General features: G+C 38.1%; 1 long non-coding RNA gene across 1 annotated transcript; it reads right to left on the bottom strand.

The window, feature by feature from the left end:
• Positions 1-453: 453 nt before the first annotated feature.
• On the bottom strand, positions 454-10,393 carry LOC138066553 (uncharacterized). Its single transcript, XR_011139867.1, has 3 exons — positions 10,333-10,393; positions 2,519-2,681; positions 454-648 (listed from the first exon to the last, which is right to left on the bottom strand). It is a non-coding gene; the product is annotated as an uncharacterized lncRNA (long non-coding RNA).
• Positions 10,394-19,905: the final 9,512 nt, after the last annotated feature.

Here is a 19,905-nt window from a genome sequence, read left to right as displayed (position 1 = left end):
CAGAGGAAAAAAAATATCACTTTTAGTAGTAATACAGAATTTTCTTGGTCAAGAGTACAAAAGCCCTTCACAGGTATATCACACTTTGTGATACTGAAATTTTTTCTTATTTTTCTAGACCTATAGCACTTCAGTGGTGTTATAGGAACAAATAACAGAATATTTTCACCCTTCTCTGTAACATAAAAACTGTGGAAATAAACATGAAAACCCTTGTAGTGACTATTATTAACTACAGTTCGGACTGTATTATTAACTATAGTTCGGACTATTATCCGACCTTATCCAAAAGTATTAGGAAATTCTAGAGTTAAGGCTTCAATTCTGCTGCTAAACGTTGAGTATAGTTACAGCCTTTAATAACATAAGCATATACTATTTTTTCCACAGGATACTGAGTCATTCAGTGCACAGGATAGACTGTTAGGCCTCTAGTGTAGACTGTTAGGCCTCTAGTGAATGAAACTGTTGTCTGTACAAATCTTGCCTTATGTTTGATAGAATTTGGAAGTTATGTGGAAAACAAAAAATGGGAACTTAAGGAGGAGAAAGGATGATCTTGTTCTTAGGTTTGCTGAGTACAAGTTGGGTCCAGTTCTGTCTCTGCCAGACATCCAGCTCCTCAGAAGAGTGTAATTCTAATGTTTTCTGTGAAAATGAGAGTTGGAGAAAACAGAATTACTGGAAATACTGTGTAAAGTAGTTCTTAAATACATTTAATACATTTATACACTACTTTTAGATTTTTAAAAGCATTATTTTTATAATACATTTATGAAGGCATCAAATACATATATAAGTTTTAAATACCTTTATTTAGGGCTTAAACCATAATGTTTGCAATTAGCTGCATAATAGTTGCATGAAATCTATAGGGTTAATAGTGTTAAATACAAATCAGAACATAGATCTGTCTATTGCAATACTTTGTCATTTGCAATACAAATTATCGTCTTTTAATTTGTTTCTTTTTTTTTTTTTTCATTTTTAACTTCAGCAACATTGTCTATGTATTGTTTTTGACTCTCCCTATTGACTACATAGGTGTTCCAGGAATATTCACAGACATGAGAATGGTTGTACATAGCTAAGGCATATTTCTTCTCCACAAGGTGGTGATATATTACAGTATTTTTGATCTGGAAAGAACTGAAACATTTCTTTTTTTCCAAAAAGGAAGAAAATGTCATGCCATTTTATGGAACTAGTGCAGTACAATATAAGCTCATATTTATCTAGTTAAAAGGTTAAATGACAATGTCATCTTCAATTTTTGGAATTAAAATGTCTCTTTGTGGCTAACTTTACCTAGAATTGCCTAGACAGTAATTTTGTCTTAAGAATTCAAGAACTGAGATGTGGAGGAATCAGCTTCTCCATGTGGTTAGAGGTGTAGGATTTTTCAGTTTCATAGAGAACTAATATATGTTTCTGAGCCTACTCAGCTCACATGGTTTTTGGGAGCTGATGACGAGTGTGCCTGGCTACTTGGCTCTGGGGACTGGGCTGTGAAATCCAAAATCTCTTTCTTTTATGCAATCATTGTTCACCATTAGAGATTTAACATTGCCATCCACTCGGATAATTTAAGAAGTAAATAGGAATCAGAGTTGTGTCTCCTAGCTAGGTACCCGTATTAAAAAGCCCACCAAATGCTGCAGTCCTCTTGATGATGTACCAAGGAGTCCAAGGAAGGCCCATAAGCTGAAACTACTACAAAGTCATTTAACTGGACAGAATGTGGGGATGGGGTGCTACAGAAAATCGTCACTGTACTCACTAGGACAACGAGTACTATCTCATCTTAAATGAATTTTGGAAAGAGAGAGAACCAAATAACTTTTAGCACCATGGCATGGCCAGTATTTGTTATCCACTAAAAATTATCTACGCTGGACAAGCTGAAATATTGGTATCTGGAAACATTTTTACAGCTGAGATGTAAAGGATCTTTTTTGACTGTAGCTGCTCAGTGCTTATTGGACAATGTTGTAATTTGTTTTTTATAGGTAGAGTCAGTCTAAAGGAGTTAGGCAGTAAAAAACATCAGGTCAGAAGTGGTATCCGAAGAAAATATGTTACAGTAATTGTCACTTAGCACATTTTATTTACAAATCTCAAAGCACTGCGTTACTAATATTAACATGTCATTATCAAGGAAAAGATATTTTTTAGGTACAGCTGCAGATCACTCCTCTTGCTGCTTTCTTGCTGAACATTAAATAGGTCAGAATTTCATAAAAATATAACTTTTTATTTTATTGTTCTGAAGTATTACATTTCTCCTATATTCAGAACAGTATCTATAGTGAGAGAATATATCTGATGTTAAGATTTTCATCTCAGTGAAAATATGGGAATGAATAATGTCAGTCTACATACAGTAAAATTCCTTACAAAAGTTTTGGTGTAGCTACAAATCAGTCCTAATACATAGTGTCTGAGTGCAACTTCATGGGAAACAAACTTTTAAAAAACAATAGTAAAACAACCAAGATCTGCCTTCAAAAATACTCACATAATTTGGGGAAATGGCATTCTTAATTACTCTTTTACAACCTGGTTCTTTGGCCACTGGCATGTATAATAGCAGAATTTAGCATTCACATAAATGGAAGCAAACTTTGGCACTCAATGCTTTCTTCGGGAAGCTTGGTGGTCTGGAAATATTACTGATGCATCTGCAGTCATGTGAGAGAAATACATGTAAACTCAGCTCAGAAAGGTTTTTTTTTGTTGTTTCCCCCCCTCTGAGCTATGAAATGTAGTGATTGTATCAGTCATTTATAGGATAACATTGGCTAGGGCATGGAGTGACTTGCTCTGAATAGCATTACTTCATACAACAGCTTGCAAATGTAGAAAGGTAACAACAAATGCAGCAATAATTTGACTGCAGGCAGCCAGGAGGAGACTAAGGATTCTGTCTTAATCTAAGATGGATTCTGTCTCCATCTAAAAAATGGAGGCATTCTTTGTAAATAGAATCATTTTTATCAAAATCCTTAGCAACCAATCTGGTTTTGCTTTTCCTTCAGTCACATTAAGAGAGGTTAGATGAGAAAATAATTAACATGCTCTCAATATTTTTTTCCAAAGTCCTTTACTATCATTATGTAATTACTCTTCAGAGCACTTCTGCAGGAAATGTTTTTTCACTTTCCAGATAAACAGTCTGGGGAAGAGATTTTTATATTACAAATTAGGAGGGCAAGAGTTCTTCGCTGAAGGAACAAGAAACGTCTTACTGGAGCAAGAAGAAAATTAAGTAATTACAAACCACTGAATATTATCTCATTCTCCTATAGTCAATGCATGACCATATTTCAAGATAAAAATGGAAAAAGGGAAAATAATTTGTCTAAATGATATGCTAAAGTGCCTTCTATTATGGCCTTTGTTCTTATGTTGGGAACAACATGGGTTTGCTGGGCTGTATTGCTTCCTTCCAGCCTCTGAATTTTTGAATTTCATGATTCCTGTTTTTTCTATTTTTGACCACGTGGGGAAGAGGGTTACTGGCATTGCCTGCAACATATTCATGCCAAGTGCACTGTTGCATTAAGATAACCACACACAGATCTCAGTTTCAGGGTTTCTGATAGTAGCCTAGGGGATTTTCCCTGATAACTTTTTGGCCAAAAGTAGCCTGAAGAGTTTCATTGTTTTGTTTTTGCATTGTTTTGAAGCACATGGAAAGTATTTGCAGTGTATTCATTAGGGCAGTCACTTGTTTCGGCATCTGTTATGTACTGACATATCATTTTAAAAATTCTCACATCGATGTCCAGTCAACACTGAAAAGTCCCTGGAGTCCTATTTGTATGTACACCAAGAACTATCCAGGATTGCTTGTCTTCTACACAGTACGGTGCAATGTTGAATTTCATGTTGCAGGAATTAGGGCTCAGGATTCTTCCTTTTCCAGTAGGAATCCTAACTACTAAGCCACCCAGATGGGCTACCAGCACCCATTCCCTTTCTGGCTGGCCACTTCATGTCAGTCTTACATCCAAGTTGCTCTTCTTCAGGGAAAGAATTTGCGGATTACTTTCCTTTTTAAGTGAGGCAGTAAGTGAATCTAAATGATCCTAAGTAACCCCATTTCTAGGTAAGTAGTTTAACTAGGAGATAGTTATATAAATGAAAGATGATCATCTTCTTCTACCTTTTTAGTCAATTTCCATATCCATCTTTTTAAAAGTATTATATGTTTGATGCCAGTCTAGCATAGGCAGAAAATTTACAATCATTGAGGTCTAGCACAAATTCCTACACGTATTAATGCCTGGAAGTTACACAGAACCAGCCACAGTTTTTGCCAACAGTGCTTGAGTATCATGGGAATCCAGTCATTGACTTGACCTAGAAAAAGGTCTTAATTATTCCTAGATAATTAAACTAACTCTAAAACATATTTTAATTAGTCAATATGCCTGCCTGGAGCCTTGACTCTGTGCTTAAATTCCAGGGAGAGGAAAATTTCTACCAAAACCCATATTTGGCAATTTCTGTTGGCGAGCTCTCCCCTGGTGCACAGGGTTTTGAACTACCAATTTGAATTATATAATTTTTCGCATACCCTGAAGACCGTAACTCTTGTTTCTGGATAGCATTCTGGGGAAAAGTGCTTAAAATATAGCTGCTACACTGCCTAACTTCAAGATCCTTAAATCTTCTTTTGGGTCTAACCTAACTTTCCCATGTAGATCTAACCTTTAATTTCTGTGAAGTCTGTGAAACTGAGAATTTCAGACTGTTTGTTGAAGATACAGACCCAGAATAAGGATTAACAAATACTTAAGTCTGAATACACCATGTACATTTTTATGCATGTTCTTCCAGTTGAAGATAAATTTAATTAATGTAAAATTGTTGCAGTAAAACCTGACACTTGGAACTATGTGAAATAATTACATATATGGAACAGAAATTAAGCCCATTTAAAGATTCACTAAAGTTGAAAATGAGCCTTTTCATATTCACCCAGACCACTTTGAGGTTTTATGTTGATTTTTTTTCTAACTTGGTGTTTTGTCATGACACCAAGTAAAACTTGGTTTCAATTTCTAGTTCCATTCAAAGTCAAAAAAAAAAAAAAAAAGGAGGGCCAGATCCTTATTTGATGTAAATCAGTACCAATGCATTACTTTCAATAAGGCTGCATAAGTTTACAACAACTGAAGAGCTAATCCCTGCGAAGTAAAGCCATGTGGTGAATTGAACCAAAGAAAATGTTCAAATGAACAAGGCCAGCTGTATAGCACAGGCAGACTCTGCAGATGGGCATTGTGCCAGGCTTCCCTATTAATTGCCTCCCTATGCTTCATTGAGGGAAGTTTGAAGCCAGTCCAAATCTCCTAAGCTCCCCAGCACCACCCCTCTGCTTCTTCTCCAGCTGCAGCTTCCAGACACTGCTTTTGCTGGCAGTAAAAATGGGAATATACGCAAGGAAGTTTTCTAAACACTGCTTTGCGTGAGCTGCAGAAATGGGACTTAGTCATGGGTAACTCTAGTTCTTGGGGCAGCAGTGTTGCAGGGGCTAATGATCACGAGCCAAGTGGAGGAAATGAGGTAGGAGGAGAAGCTGGTGCTGGAGAAGCACGGAAAAAAAGCATATGAGAGAGTCAGAGGTCATATGGGCTAGTTTAAAAGGAAGGGGGAAGGGATAGCTCAGAAAGCAAAAAGACTTTGGGAGAAGACTGATGTGAAGGACAGGACAGGAAAGGCCAAAAGGAAGCATTTGGGACAAGGCTTGTGAGTGAGGAGAGGTTTGCAAGGCAGTACTGTGTCTGGAAAGGAAACAGAGTGGGGCAGTCCAGTAGAGAACTGAAGAGCTTACAAATAGTCAGGGAAGGCTGGGCTAGGAGACTGGGATGGGAGGCAATGAGAGAGACCAGAGAGACTGCAGTTTCGGAGACTGGAGCTGAGAGCTGGAGTGGGAGGAAATTACAGAAGCTCAGAGATAAAAATGTGGACTGACTGAGCAAAAGTCTAGAAACAAGGATATTTGAGGGAGATACCTGACTGAGGAGCTGGGAGAGGAGAGATGTTTGACACCAGGGCATGGTGGAGGGGATGTCAGCAGAAAGACTTCGGCTGGGGAAAGAGGTGGTCCAAAGTGTCTTTATCAGGTTAAGCAGAGTCTCCCTTAAAACTGAAGCACAGAATCTGATTCCTGAGCCAACATTTCTAGTGGCAGCACATAACTGTGAAAGCTAGAGTTGATTTTATGCTGAAATGATCCAAAATAGTATATTGGAACTGTTCTGCCCATCAGCTATCTGTGCTGTTCAGTATTTGTGTTCTGGCACTTTACTGCACTCCTTCCAAAATAACTCTGATGAAGCCTGTTGGCAAGCAGTGTCTACTTCCTCTCATGGCTATTGCATAGATGATAGCAACTTATTGCTGTTACCAATTAACCACTGAATTCAACGGGGGCTTGAAGAGGAAACGAGAACAGAGGGAAAGCTGTGTTGTGGAACCAATGAGCCACTGTGCACAGATTAGAAAGGCTGTTTACAAGTGTTTTTAAATTTACTGTACTTCAAATTAAAGAGAAAAAAGAAGTCAAGATTTTTAAATCCTTCACAAAGAAAAGTTCATAGTTTTTGCTATCTGTAGGACTTCTGCTTGATAACTTGCAAAATAGTGAAGATTCGTAATGAATGGGGAGAGATGAGGAGAAAAGGAAAGGACAGTTCCTGGGGAAACGGACTTCTACCCTCTTCACTGGCACAAAAGGCCTTTTCCATATTGGGCAATCAAGCCTGCGAGCTAGCACACAAAGTCTGTATTTTTCATTCCCTGGTGATCAGTTTGGAGGACTGAAACAATGACTATTTGCTGCTTAATTTAGCACTTTACTATATCAGGCTATGTTCTCGGATGAAAAGTGTTCAGCTTAAGTACTTCAGCCTCCTGCCAAAAGTCTCAGATTGGAAGGGCTGATGAATTTAGCTAGCACTCTCTCTGCTCCTTGTATTTATGAAACTAGCTCTATTCTAGGATTGTGCATTGAATAGGTATCCTAAATACTCAGTTAGAAGACAGTTATGGTTAACCAGGTGTTAAAGATAATCGATAGCCAGTAAGCCAGTGTTTCTTTTTTCTTTTTTATCTTCACAGCAAATATGATTCGCAAGTTCTCTAGCCCTGTCCAGTGTGAGCTGGCAGACGGTTCCTCAGGAACTGCTGCCTAATGATTCCTAGAGCGTAGCACAGAATGGGCACATGCTCTGCCTCTCTCCCTGTCAAGTCCCAGTCATCCTCGGAGCATGTCTGCTGTAACTATCTCCCAACAGGGAAGCCCACAGCTGGTGAAACAGAGTCAATTTTAGCTTTCTTTACAACCGCAAAGCAGATAGCTGAAACCTGAATGCAGTTTTACATTTTCTCCCGAATATTCAGGAGTACAAAACTGACTGTACACATCATTCCTTTGCTTTCTGCTCTGATAAAGCAAACTTTGGGCCAAACTTTGCTATCAGTAATCAATGTGGATCTCACATGCTTCTAATGTAATTCAAAGTACAATACTGTAACTATTATTTCTCTATTTTTACAACAGATTAAATTCACGTCCTATGTCTTCTGTATCATTCTATGCAACTGCAGTCTGCCTCAGTTCCTTCTAACTGGGTCTTTCCTTAGCTTGATATTACATCTGACAATAGCAAAGACAGCTTTGTGTCATCTATAGCCTCCAGCCTTTGCAGAGTTTAGCGTGCTTTGGTGAAATACCCTCTCACCCATAGCACCGGTAAGAGGGAGGGAGGGAGGCAGGGGACACCCAGGATACGACATAGGGATTTTCCCTCTTTCAAGTAGTTGAATTTAACAGAGGTCATCCACTTTATCCCAGAACAGAAAAACAGAGGTTATAGAAGGGGGTTTGAAAAGCATGTGGATGGCTTGTCCTGGATTTATTACCACTCTATAAATTCCCACAAAGTTAGACTTGCTTTGTTTTTAATCACCAGCAATGAAACAGTTCACAGTACACTGCAAACACAGAGCCAGCTTTTTGTTTGAGATGGTCAGAGAGGAGGGGGAAAGAGAGGGGAAAAGCTCATGAGAAACATGAATGAGTACGTTTTGCTGACTCTTCTAACTACAGGGCTTGACAAAGTGCCTATAAGCACATTTCCCATGCTGTTAATAACTGTGGGAGCTTTGTTGCATGATAAGTAGATATTTTGAAGCTTGTCAACCCAGACAAGTGGGAGGAAATGGTAATTAACATCACCAAAGAGCATTATTTATTTAAAAGTTTGTCTGTAGCAGAAAGCAAATCCTAACTTTTAAATTTCTCTCTTAAAATAGTAATACATAAAAAATGCATTTTCTTTAATGATCATGTTTTCAAGTTACCTCTTTTTTTATATCCTCAATACAATCTCCAAGTCTCCGTAATTAAAATTGCAAACGTTAAGCACAAATAGTAGATACAAATATTATACTAGGAATACTTATCATTGGTTATTATGTACAACTGTTCATTCATGATACATTGCACAAGTATGATTACTGACCATGTGGGGTTATCTGATTGCAAATAATGTGAAAAAAAGAGAAAATTCATGAAAACATAGTGTGCACCTGAAAAGAGCAAAATTTTTCTTAATTACCTCTCACTTGCCCCTAAAGATATTTATTTCCTGAAAATCAATTTTAGTCATAAATTAAATCATAAATATAATGCAGCAAAAATACTAGAAAAATTTTTAGCAGAGATAAGTCTGAATCAGAGTTTCCTGTCCACTATAAAATATGACTAATACAAGTAAGACTAAAGCAATGTTTAAAAAGCATTTTTAACAATTTTAGCCAGTCGAAATTTCAGGAGATATAGCATCTGAATCTGTGTGCTGGTATCATGATTGACTTCTTGCAAAAATAATAACCTTCTTTAGCTACTGAATTTTGAAGAAGGTATGCTATTCTACACACCAGCTCTGTGTCTTGTGGTATCCCTAATTATACTATTTTGAGTTTCCTACAGAATAGGCCATAAAGTTTCATCCAGTTCAGGTGCTCACTGTGATTTACTGTTGCATCTTTATTAATTCTTAGTATTTTACAGTTTCACTCTATATCCATTATAATGCCTATATTTAAATAAATTCAATCATTATTTTATTAGAAAGGTGAAAGGATGTCTGTAGTTCACCCCAATCACATCAACATCTTCTGAAAATCATGCAATGACTCCTTGTTGCAGTTCCTATTGGAACTGTTAATCAACTATAAACTATATATTTTCTCTCTATTTGCATGAGGCTTGGAAGATGATTCTTTGCTGTTTTCAACAGAACAAAAATACAGAAACATACTAATGCAACCTAGTGTAGCTGGAGACCAGATGATCTTCAAAAGAGGTTGAGTTTTCAACACAAATGCAAGTCTACAGTATACCCTCCACAGATGTACTCTGGATTTCACATAGCATTTTCCCTACAAAAGAGCCACAAAAAAGCATTATGCATTTACTCAGTGACATCTGCCATGTGTTTCAGTATGTATTTCTCCATGCTCTTCCCACATTCCCTTCATCACATATCATCTTCCACAATACCGGTGATATGTGTAATTGGATTCCCACACATAAATGCAATTGAATATTCCCAACACAGAAACACTTTTTTCAGACATATTTTCCTACTTCAGGACTATATATCCCAGTTCTTTCAAAACTTCAGCAGACCTCACTCCTAACAGTCTAACAAGGAAATTTCCCTCTTACCTGTCCTCCTCCAGTCCTTCACCCTAGTGATCTCAAAAAAATGATCTGTATACATGTGGAAATATGTATTCATACATATATATTATTTCACCAAAGGATCTCATCCCTTCATCTATTCCACCGGTTCACTCTTTTTTGGTAGAACCAAACAGCAAACTACAAGCCCCAAGAAGCAATCATCATCCAGGTTATTGCTCATGGCACAATCTATCTCTGACTCCAGAGTGATACCCACATCCAAACCGCAGTGCCTTCTTGTAATTGCTCACGACCTCCCCATCTCTTCTCTTACTGTTCTTAAAACATACTTCTCCATATGGCATTTTTCACCAATAAGGAAACAAACACTTATTTTTTTGACTCTAGCTGTGAAAAGCTATGTGGTGAGTCACAAATCTATCACCCACAGCCTTCCTAAACAAGAGCAAGACTGGTGGCTGACCAGATGTACATAGTAAGATGTGGAGAGGTGGAGAAAACAGTGAGAGGAATGAGGTTACCTGAAGAAGTCAAGTGGAAAATTGAAGGCAGAAGACTGTGTATTAGAAGGGATAGGAACCTGAGAGGCAGGATATTGCCAGTACCTCGAGTAAATTTTCACTGCTCTTTAACTGGCCACTCCCACCTGCAGGAGGATTTCTGGTGCTGCTTCCTCCTCCTGCTGGCTCTAGCTGCCAGAGGGGTACGAGTCGGGAGTGGGAGGCGCAGCTGTGAAAATGACAGGTCAGACTCCACATGGAAGGTGGAGCTTTGCAGTGAAAAGACCTGGGCTATTGGCACAACAGGTCGCAGGGCTGTTGTTGCCATGACAAACTTGTGCAATATTTTAAAAAATAAGAATTTAAATGAAGCTTTTGAAGATTTAAAATGCACCTTCCGGAGGTGTGTTTGAATATATCTGGATTATATCCAAATAGTGATTCTAGATGCATTAGTTACATGCATAGAAGCAGTGTAAACTGAGAGTCTAAAAACACACAAGATGAAAAGAGGAAAAAAAGACTCCAACGAGTCTTTTCAATGCAGGAGACACAGTAAAATAAGTACTGTGAGGAAAATGACCTCACCAACATTAGTGGTACAGTCTTAAATTAATTTAATTATTTCACTTCTTTTCCATGGATTTGCATGGACTGATATCACAGCATGAATACAATACACTAGGAATGTATTGTATGACACAGTACACTGAGAATGTTAATTAAACAGTGCAAAAGGTACAAAGAAGTACTGGAGAGGATGCTGTAAAAAATGATATTTAAAGAAGGGTTGCAAATCCAGGGTCCCAAGAGATTTCTTGATTAAAAAGCTAATGGCCAGCTGTTCAGACAGAGAAGTATATTATTGAAGCAGGATTCCTGGCTGCAGACATGGATTTCACAGTTCAGGTTTGGGTACTCCTATTCCATATACCGTGAATATAGAAGGAGTGAGACACCTATGTGTGAAGTTCCCAGCAGCTGAGCCCAGGCTATGCAGGCAAGCCTAGCTCAGGATGCCAGGCTGTTACCAGCAGCCTAACTCAAAAGTATATTTAAGCTCCTCCATGCGTGCCAGAGTCACAGGAAAGAATTACAGGTAAGAATCACTTTAGCATTTTACTTCATATCAGAAGGGCATTTTTGAAGAGACTTTCCCAGTCATCTTTATTTATCATGATCTGGTCTTAGAGCACCCAAGCTGGGCTGCTTTTGAATGAAATCAAACCTGAAAGCATGCCTCAACCACTAGGAAGTATTCAGCCTATGGGACCAAGCTAGAGGTAGTCTGAAATCTGCCCAAAATATGTAAAACGTAGCCGTCGGGTGCCTAGCACCGAGTCTTTCTCTACAAGGCTGCTTTTAACACACCGCATGACTTGCTGACGTAGACATAACAGCCCCAGCTTCGAGCTATTTCTTGTGCTGAAGTCATGCACTTTGGGTTCAGATGACTAGATGACTGTTTTCTCTCAAAACACAGCAAGTGTCATGCCGTTCAGTCCTCACAGCGTAATTAGAAACCAAAGCTGCCAGTCCCAAGTCATACCTGGCTGGGAACATGCCCAAGCCTGTCGTCCAAGGTTTGGGAAGTCCGACACACTGACTGCGGGAGTCCCGCTCCCCCAAGGCTGTCAGACAGGGGATTAATAGCTGGCCATGCCTGAAGCTAAGAATAGCAATCACTCATCATCCAGAGTCTGATGGAGCTTAAAAGGGCATGAAGCCCTGTGACTGGATCCAGTCAAAACAAGCAAAAGTCTGACCGGAGAGTGCGGCAAGCTGTAGCAGGTGTCCAGAAGAGCTGGCTGGTAGGTGCTCCATCTTCTAGCTTTCTCTCTCCTGTGAATTTCTTTGAGGGAGAAATTGTCTCAGCATGGAGAGGCTGGAGGCAAATCAGAGAAATCTTTCAAAAGCACCATCAAACCCACAGCTGGAAAATATACATTGCTTACACTACATAGGTAATGCAAGAAACTGCTCTGTCAGATAAGATACTCCCCACCTGATTATGATTTGAAGCAATAAATAGGAAGAACTAGTCGTAAAATAAATGAGAACTGAAAACACATGCATTTAGGTCTTTGGCTCCAGAATAAATCAAGTACAAATGTAGATTTTCCATGCATTTGCCAAAAGTCAAATACATATTGTTATTTTAGGCTATATAACAGGTTGCTTGTATGAGAAGATTTTTCTGAAGCTGAAATACTCATTGTGAAAGAGGGCTTTAAAGATTTTGTTACTGATACAGTTAAAATGAAAGGCTCTTTTCTGCTCTTCTGTGCCTGTACAACTACCATAAATGCCAATTAGGCTTCCACATACCTACTGATGGCAAAATAGACCCTAAAGTTTATTACATCATTAGGCCTATTTACTGCTCTAAATCTTTAATAAGTTTAACTGATAATAAAGTCTGGTCTCAGTAGTTTATGTGATAGGTATGTTTATTTAATTAAACTAAATTGTTTAAAAGCCCCCCAATATTGGAATTTAATGAGCCATGTGCAAGAATAAATTACTGAATTCAATTCACAGGTAATATGAAGTGACTACTAACACTTAAAGAAATATTCTTGATTCAGCCAGTGGGCCATTTCAATTACAGCCTTAAACTCCACAAGCTAATATGGAGTCCGAGGAAATGAATACGGATCCTTCTCTTGCTGCACAATTCCTTTGTGATTCTGTCAGATCTCTTTAAATTTCATATTTTCAGAAGCACTGAAATCAATTAAATCAGTTTCAATAAAAGTTAAGTGCTTTTTGGATGTAGGATTTAGCTTCCTTATTTTTCAGTTTCTGATCTCAAAAAAAGAAATTTCCAAATATTGCTGGCTGTTCAAATATCATTTTGAGCAATAAATTGTTCACGTTAGAAAGGGCAAACAAAGCCAGGATACTGCAGAACGCAGGCAAGCACAGGCGTTAAGTAGTTTAGGTTCTGCAGTTATTCCACATTGTCAACATTTTATTTGCAGAACAGCTCTACTGATTATCTAAAGACCTTAGAGGAACAGAAGAACTGCCATTTAAAGCTACTCCTATTCTACAGAGCATGTCACCCTCCCTCAGAATATCAGTTAACTCTTCCGTATAACAGTACTTTATTTTACTGTCTTGTTCTATCTGCATTACTAAAGCACCAATTATCACAAATGACTAAGGGCTGCATAGCCAAGTGTAACACTGTGACTGTGTTCATGCCTTTTCATAATCTTAATTTCTTTATTCGGTTAGGATGCTAACCTAATAGGATAGTATTTGGATAGTATTTGTAAGTCCCACTCGTGTTCATTACTCCAGTTGCACAAAATCTCACAGCAGTAGTCAATTCCTGCTCTGAACACCTTAGGGACTCAGTAGGTAAGGGAGACAAAAACTGTTATTTTCCCGACATTACAGTTCTCCTGACTTTAAAACAATGTGATGCCTTTGCTCTGATTAGTTATCACGGACCAGAAAGTAGGAAGTTACACCTTTCCTGTTTAGACAGTAAGTGGCAGCATTGCAATAGTCTTTGCTTCTCCTTATCTTCTTTTGTCTGTTGAGGCCTGCTTTTCAGCTCAAGCACACAAATCTCCTTCTGATGTTTCTGTGTTCCTAAAATCTAACTGTACACTGGAGCACGATATGTTATATTTAAAATAAATAATTTTACATTACATGAAATCATAATGAAAAGAAATTCTCAGATTATGGGCCTCTGTTGTGAATGGGCATTGTGTATTTTAAAAAACAATCCAGTCCTAGGAGAGCGTTTTGAAACCTTCTCAATATTTCTAAAACGTGTATCCTGAGCAAATTAAAACAAGTATAATGACAGTGGGTTCTTTTTTTTCTTTCCTTTTCCCCCAAAAGCACAGGGTATAAATGGATATCTTTAATGTAGATTCTTATTTTTGAGCTTTGTGTTTGATAGCTTCTGAAAAATAAGCCTGCAAAGTCAGCATCGGATACTTTCATGTTAATTGTTTTGCCAGTGATATAAGATCAGATTTGCTCTGTTTAAAAAGGGCTTTTGGAACAACAGCTGTGATTTTTCCTAGCTTATAATCATCACCAGCAGTAAGGAAACGGCAATCAGAACGGAGGAGACAGATCTGCTGATGAAGCACAAGCCTGCCTCGTATCCAGCTCCCTCGCTCAGACCCCTTTGTTGGCTCTGCACTGCTAAAAGGAGTAACATGCATCAAGAATTTAGTGTTGTCACTAGCATAAGCATATAGTCCTAAATATGCATTACATCCTATTCAAAGCCTGCTGAAGTTAATGGCAGTTTTCCAGTTGTGGGGTGGAACTAAAGAATGGATCTGTTCAGCAAGAAAGGGATTCTCAGGATAATCGCTTTTCTGAGTAGACCTGCTGTGACTAGTTTATCTAGTCGTTAGTTATTAAGCTGTTTTTACATCCTTTGGCTGCCTGCATACCGTGATGCTGGATGTTACTTGTCAAAGGCTGTTGCTTTCACTGGTGTGGCGTTTATGCTGCTGGGCCTTGCAGAGGAACAGTAAGCGTATTCTCTGTCTCTTGTGGAAGAGTGTCTTTATACAGACCCAGTTTCCTCATATGATCACAGCAAATTGGTTAAGTTAGCTTTTCATTGAGAAATTCTGCTTATTACCAGTCAAGGTTAAGAGGCAAAGGAGAAGATTCATTTATCCTTTAGAGCAAAATTGAACGTTCCCAGTTACAGAATCCTGGAAGCATTTGCAAGACAAAATAATAAAATACATAGCTGGTAAAAGACATAACACCTAATGCCCATTCTGGATTCCTCTTGTAGCACCATAGCTGAAGATGTGTTCTAGCATCTATTTCATTTGAAAGAATGATGCTTCAGAAGACCACATCTTCCTTATGTTGCAGTCATTCTGTATTTTCATTTTACTAGAGCACATGAATTGTAAGTGAACTATAGAAATGTGTCTTCATGTAACCTCAAAGCATGTGTCCGAAGGAAAAGTTATTTTCCTATTAATTAAGGGGAGCCCTTAAATAGTCATATGGCCATTAACCATTTGGTGTCTGTGAAATGCTGAACACATTGGTAGATCTCTAAGAGTCAAATGTGACCCTAAAATCCCCAGCATATACTTTGATTCACTTCTTTAAAGAAGGAAAATAAATTGTAGCTATACACTTACGTAGTAATATATTGCACAGCATGAATACAGCTGTGCAGACAGCTGTACCCTTACAGACAGCATGACCTCTAACTTGAAACTTGTCATGGCCTTATAATAACTTGCATGATAGCTATATCAAGAATCACTGTTTTTTACAACATTTGTGAGTACTTATTTTGAGTAGTGCCAGAGTGGCTTAGGTCTACCTTGGTGCCTGCACCCTTTTTGTCATATTTAGGAGAACCTGATGGTACACTGTGATGAAACACTGTGTATCCCAGCAAATTATTCAAAATGCAGTTCCTGTGATATATACATTTTTTCTGCAACAAATCACCCCAAGCACAAATATTTCCACAGATCACCTTTTTAATATACTTTGGAATACTGGGAGTAAAAGTGCTTCATAAATGTAAACCATTATTATTAAGTATTACTGCAGATTTTTTCCTTCATCATTTCCCTGACCTTTAAGGAACATTAATGAGAAAGTTTAGTTGCTGCGAGTGTGAGCTATTTTTTAATGAATGTCTTTCACTGAGACTATATGACTGCTAAGATGAAAGCTCTCAAATGTTAATGCATTTGAGGTTTATAATGTCTAATGTTAACGTCATAGGCCATAGGTCGGAGAAGGCAACTGGGAGTGATTGTACATAATAACCATCTGCATGTTATTTTGCAGCAACAAAACAAGACAAGTCCCACAACATGTCTACTGAGTTATGAAGTTATTGCAGAACTTCAGCTAGCATTAATGAGGCCTCATTTGAAAAAAAAGGGAAATTCTTGAAACAGGATATCCTAGAATCAACCTGTAAGGGGCTCAAGGGAATGAATTTTGAGAAAAGGTTAACTAGGTTTGGCCTTTAATGATGTATAGGGAAAAGAGGAGAGGAACTTCTCACGTTTCATACTCCAGTGTTAAGCTACGGAACCTGCCCTAAGTCCCTTTGAGACATAAAAAGAGAGAGGTTTTGCTGGATATTCTTTCTATCTTTGTTCTCTTCTTCCTTCTTTGTCATTGGGAAGGTCAAGATTTGAGGTTATATGTTCGCACACAGACCACTGTAAAAACCTTAAGCTGGATGTATGCATTCACAGCAGTAACATAGAGAACATTTCTCTAATGTCACTTTCCCTCCTTTGCTCTAAATTATATTTTGCCTGTTAGCATCCAGCTATAAAAAAATGGATTCCAGACTAAGCTTCTATGTCAGCTAGACAGTGAATCATATGTGCTTTTATTTTATGGTCTGGTTTGTGTTCTGTTTAACTTTGTACCGTTCAGTTTTGGGGAGAAAAATTGTACATAGGGTGGAGCAAGACTGGAGAAACTAAAAAACTCTGAAATTTTCATTCTTTGAAAGCAAACTTAGTTTTGAGCCGGACTACTTTGAAGTGTCCAAGTCTGCAAATGTTTCAAGACCATTAGCTTAAGGTGTAAATTTCTTTTTATTGCTAGAAGTTATAGCTTCAGAATATATAATGGAAGCTGTACTGAAAATGGTAATGTGGAATGGCCAAGGGTTATGTTATCCAGTTAAAGGCATGTATATCCTGCTAGCATTTAAGCGAACAAACACATAACTAGCTCTGTTACAAGAGATGCATTTATTTCTGCCTGTACTCTCAAGCTCACAGAAGCGAAGGTTAGGTCAATTTTCCACCCAGCTTCTTATACTCTTCCTGTGGGATAGCTAACTCCTTATGCTATAAAGTGCCAAACTCACCCTTACTCAAATTGTTCTTACAGGATTCCCAGGAGGCTGGTTGATGGGCGTGAATGGGGCTATGGTAGCAGAGAATTTGAACTATTTGTTCTTAAGTGGGAAAACAGCATCAGCTACCATTGTCATAAGTCTCTTCTGCAAGCTTTGTAATAAATTAGAGATATGTAAATAAGGTACAGGAAATTGTTTCCCTTTCCAGGGAGTTAGGCTGCTTGATTACAGCATGCTTTGGCTATTTAATAACATCTGGAGAGGCAATTTCAACTGCCTTCAAGATAAAAATTAGATAAAAATCTTGGAACATACCCTTCATGTGCTAGGAAGACAAGAAAACATTGCAGTGTACAAAGCAGGGAAATAAATAGCAACAATATATTCCTGTTATTTGGCAATATATGCCAGTCATTCCTGACAAGAAATTTCTTTAGTATATGTTGCTCCTTGCTACAAGAAAGGACATTTTTTAAACAGTTAAGGTATTTTTTGCAACCACCAAAGCTGTAGCATCAAGTAGTAGAACTGTTAAGTAAAAAACTTGCAGGATGCAATAAGCCTTCAGAGCTTTCTCCTGTGCAGAAATAGGAGCGTTAAGCATACGTTCTTCTCTTCAGCTCTGTTCAGGAAAGGTGCAAGCGTGTTAAAAAGATATACTTATTTCATAAGTTTTTAAATGTAGCCACCCCCACAGCATGCGTTGGCAGTCAATGGAGAGAGAGAAATACATTCATCTGATTTATTATAGATGTCTTTTAGGATGGGATGAATTACACCTTGGGACAAAGGGCACTTAGATGACTAGTATAAACATTTGCCTCACAGATATCCTCATTATGGCCAGTGATTCCAGTCCGTAGAGATTTATTTTCTAAACTGACAGAAACAAAGTGGAACCAGAAGAAGGGTTCAGTCGAGTTCAGTCATTAGACTGGGTCCATCTCCAGGGAAGCCCAACCTAAGCAGCAGGCTTTTGTGCATGTGGGCTATGTGCTTAGCCAGGTGCCAAGGAGTAAGCCTGATGAGACACTTTTTTTTGTCTGGTACGGTGAATGAAAGTCCAAAGAAGACTAAAGGGTAAAATGAGATGAGACATGAATTCTTATGAGCCTTTAGTCATCCCCATATTGAGGGTTTGCTGAGGGCCCTAAAAATAGAGTCCCAAACATTTTGTTTCTGTTTTTGCTGAGCATTTTTGGTATGCGAGCTCACAGGAAGCCAAGCAAGCTGGCCAGCCTGCCTCTAAGCTTGACTTTCATCTTTCAGTCAATGGGTGATTCCAGAACAATTCAGTCACTCAGACCAGCACCACTGGGAAAAACGAAGTTGGAGTCACTTAGATCTCATCTTGGTTTTACACTTTTAAGCCATTAACATTTTATCTATAATACAATAATTCAGTCTAGATGCTGGGCTTAGAAACCTGACACAAGTGAAATACTTTAATTATTCTTGTGAGATTAATTATCAGACTTCTAAATTATTGCTATTAGTTTTGTTATGTTACATCTAAGGAACCTACTGATGTCTTCTTATTATTTCGGGCTTTTTACAAAATATGCAAAATATGAATATTCAAACTATACATTTGAGGTGAATTCAATAAATTATCAAAACAGTAAATAAAGTGGCTTGTAGATGGTGCAAGGACATTCTGTGCAGTGAAAGAAGGAAAGAAACTTCTGCAAGACATATCTATGAGTGCTTTCCAGGTTTAACATTACAACACAAGCAGCCGTTAGAAATGTTAGCTGAGCTGAATGATCTTGAATAAATGGCTTTACCAGTTGTGACTAAACACAACTAATACCTAACAGAGTCAATTACAGTCAATTAGTTTAATTTACAGAAGAACAGCAATAATTTTCTGTATTCTGATGTTGTAATTCCCTTTCCATAAGGTCACTCTCATTTATCTCATTTTTTTAGCAAACCAGAGAACTAAACCATCTGCGCCCAATTAACATGTCATTCCTACTAAAAATTGAGCTTGCATTATTTGTAAAGGTATTCATAAGGTTCTTGTTAGTTAGAATTTGAGGAAATGTGCTGACTTAACTAGCGACTCATAGGAATGGAAGAATTCACATTCACTGTAGGTACTACAGCTGCTTTCATACATCTTCCTTCTTTGCTACAGTGGAAAGTGTTTTGAAACAAACATTTTTAAAGACCTCTTATGCTCTAACCCTCAGCTTGTTAGAGCAGCTTAGCACAAAACGGCCTATAACATATGAGATGTTTGTTCACAAAGGACTACCTCAATGAGATTCATTTCATTTAACTTCAGGTATATGAGGTATACTTTTACCCCCAAGCTAATCACCCCAGGCTCCTTTTGCAGGCAAAGAAGAGAAGTCACTTACAGAACTCGATTCACCTTAGCACAGACATTCACAAGGTCAGTTCAAACAAACCACAAAAGCGTTGATTTCTCTTCACTGATGGTGAGGTGAACTAACTGACTCGTCTGAGGGCAGATACTCACATTATAGATGGCTAAAATTAAGTAGAATGAAACCAGGCAGGTCCTGACTGGTCTTTGAGAATCTGAAATGTCTCTCGTCTGCCGTTTTGTTTGTTTTGCAGTGATTTCATTAAGTTTAGAGCATAGCATAGCCTTTTAGTAAGTCACTGGACCCCCCAGGACATATATGAAAATAAGGAATATATTTAAGGGTCTATATGGAGGAAAAGGACTGATGAAAAGAGGGGCATACTGCAACTCTAGCTGACATTGAAAACATATACACAAATTAGTATCCTAGGGCTTTTGCCACACTCTTCTGGCCTACATCCATCATCCTTTGTGTTACATT

The sequence above is a fragment of the Struthio camelus genome, chromosome 3 (genome assembly GCF_040807025.1).
Source record: "Struthio camelus isolate bStrCam1 chromosome 3, bStrCam1.hap1, whole genome shotgun sequence".
NCBI classification, from domain to species: domain Eukaryota; kingdom Metazoa; phylum Chordata; class Aves; order Struthioniformes; family Struthionidae; genus Struthio; species Struthio camelus.
Note: the sequence above shows the minus strand (reverse complement) of the source record. Positions and strands in the feature narration are given on the sequence as shown.